Genomic DNA, 2,576 nt, shown 5'->3' with positions numbered 1-2,576 from the left:
CCTGCGCCTCTTCCTGTGCCCCAACCCCTGCCCCTCTCCTGCACCCCCTTCACCCCTAACCCCTGCGCCCCCTCCTGTGCCCCCAACCCCTGCCCCTCTCCTGCACCTCCTTCACCCCAACCCCTGTGCCCCCTCCTGTGCCCCCAGCTACTGCCCTTCTCCTGCACCTCCTTCACCCGTAACCCGTGTGCCCCTCCTGTGCCCCAAGCCACTACCCCTCTCCTGCACCCCCTTCACCCCAAACCCCTGCACCCCCTCCTGTACTCACGTGTGGACAGTGACCTGTGTGCATGGAGCAGCTAGCATTGCTCCTCCCTGGGATGCTGCTCCTCTGGGTACCCCTAGGGGCTGTGGGGGGGGGGTGAGAAGTGACATCATCTGAGCTCCCTGCATCCAGGTCACTTTTCTCAGCTGGGCTGCGTAAGGGGAGGGCAGAGAGCAGCAGCTTCTGATGCTCCCCTCACAGCACAGCCCAGGTGGGGAAAGTGACCAGGATGCATGGAGCATATAGTGTTGCTCCTCGCTCCCCCCAAACATCTATGAGCCCATGGAGGAGCATTGGGGCAGGGGAGAGCTGTGAGCACCTTTGCACTGCCACACGGTGCCCTTTGTCCCTCTGGAGCCCTGGGCTGCTGCTGGGGGGCCCCACCCCTAGTGCTGTCCAGGCTCCCCAGCACGAACAGCAGAGAACATAGGGAGACTGGCCACACACTGAGCAGTGGTAGCCTGGGCGGCTAGTAATGGAGGTTGGGGGGGCTCAGCCTCCCCAAACCTTGCGTTGCCAAGGGGACAGTAGGGCGTATGACTAGGGGCCCTGGCCAAATTAGGCCCCCATGCAAAAGTCTCTTCTATGTCAGCCCCAGGGCTGGAGGAACTCCCACTCTCTGCTATGGCCCAGGGGCTGCAACACGAGCACAGAGCTTACTGGTCTCAGGGCCACAGTGGTACAGGGATAAAGGAGTGACGGTGGAGGAAGGGGTGGAACAGAGGTGACAGTGGATGGGCCGTGGGCGGAAGGTGGTGGAGCCACAGACAGAAGGTGGGGGCATGGTTCCAGTGCTGGGGCCCCTGCACTTGTTCTCCCTTTCACTGGGCTTTGGCATCAGTAGGCCCTGCTTAGTGAGTAGGGTTCAGTGGTCCCCAAAATACGGGGAGTGACTCTTAGGGGGACACAGAGGAACATGCATGGGGGCACCTCAGGGCCTGAGCTAGCTCCTGTGGAGAGTAGAGAGGGAGCAACACTCAGCCCCACTCTGTCCCAGCTCTTCCTGAACCCCACCCTCAGCCTTGGTCCCTGGCTCCCAGCCCGGCGCCAATCCCTTTACCGCTGTTCATACCCCTCTCCCCAGCAAGCAACAGCCCCACTCCTCCCATCCCTGGTTCTCGACCGTGGCTTCCGAGGGGCCACAGCCATGGCTAAGAGGACACAATGTGAAATGGTTGGGGACCACTGTTTTAGGTTGACGTCCTCAGTCACTTCTCTGCAGTTCAATAAAAGCTATTCCTCAACCACCTACCCCTCCATCAGGAGGGACTAGGTATGTTTTGCTGCCCTTCACTCATACAGGAAGGAGAATAACATTTTATTCCACTCAATCCTAAAGTGATTTGTAACCCACCACCATCCCAAACTGGTCATTTTGGGGACCCGGCCCCATCATGCTGTATAGCTAGGCAGAGTAGGTGTGTCTATGCAAACACGGTCTGTTCCTGAAGTCTTTCCCCAGCTCCTCACTAGATGTGAGGGGGGAGCTCATTCAGACCCTGCTTATGCTTAGTATTGAGCAACTCCTTAGTGTCCCTAAGTCTGCCGGCCTTAGATTTCTCTTCCTGTCCTTTTTGTTACAGCTCAGATGAGGTGGCTGAGTGGTTAAGGTGATGGACTGATAATCCGTTGTACTCTGCATGCATGGGTTCGAATCCCATCCTCACTGGATGCATTTAGTCTTAACTCCTCTTTTATATACAACCATCTCCCCACTTTGTACAATAACAGACCCAACGATGTTGCTTCTTGCAAACAAAAACCTTCTCAGAAACTCCGACACCCACCCCCTTGCTTTAAATAAAATGTCTAAATCCCAGATTTTGAAAAAATGTCTCTAGTTCTGTATTTCGTAGTTTTTATCTTAAAAGGTAATGTTACATCAAGCTGAATAAGGTAACACTTCAAAGGAAAATGTTAGAAATGTTAAGGGAGAAATAGGAAAGGAAAAAGCCCCTTTTCTCAGGAGATACAAACTCGACTCCCTCCTGTCTCTATCACCAGTGGATTTAGCCTCTCTCTTTGTGTGCTGTAAATAAAATACAGAGGAGACAAGGTGGTTTGGTAAGTGTAGCCAGGGTAAAGGTACAGAAAAATGGGGGAACAGGGGAAAATGCAAACGTAATGAATACAATGAAACAGTGACTGGCTTTGGGAGCTTAACGCTCAGGCCATAAACCCTCCCTTGGAAACTGGAAAACACTAAACGATGCCCCAACACAGAAACCTTTTCCCACTGTTCAGGTGCAGTGGATCCCACGTGCTGGCGCAGCACCCAGGACCTTCCACTCTCTGGCTGATTTAGAGCCTT

At 54.4% G+C, this 2,576-nt stretch overlaps 1 non-coding gene across 1 annotated transcript; it reads left to right on the top strand.

Moving 5' to 3' along the window:
* Positions 1-1,852: 1,852 nt before the first annotated feature.
* TRNAI-GAU (transfer RNA isoleucine (anticodon GAU)) lies at positions 1,853-1,940 on the top strand. Its single transcript has one exon. It is a non-coding gene; the product is annotated as a tRNA-Ile (tRNA).
* Positions 1,941-2,576: the final 636 nt, after the last annotated feature.

This window comes from Gopherus flavomarginatus, chromosome 9 (genome assembly GCF_025201925.1).
Source record: "Gopherus flavomarginatus isolate rGopFla2 chromosome 9, rGopFla2.mat.asm, whole genome shotgun sequence".
NCBI lineage: Eukaryota > Metazoa > Chordata > Testudines > Testudinidae > Gopherus > Gopherus flavomarginatus.
This window is presented reverse-complemented; position numbering and strand designations above follow the sequence as displayed.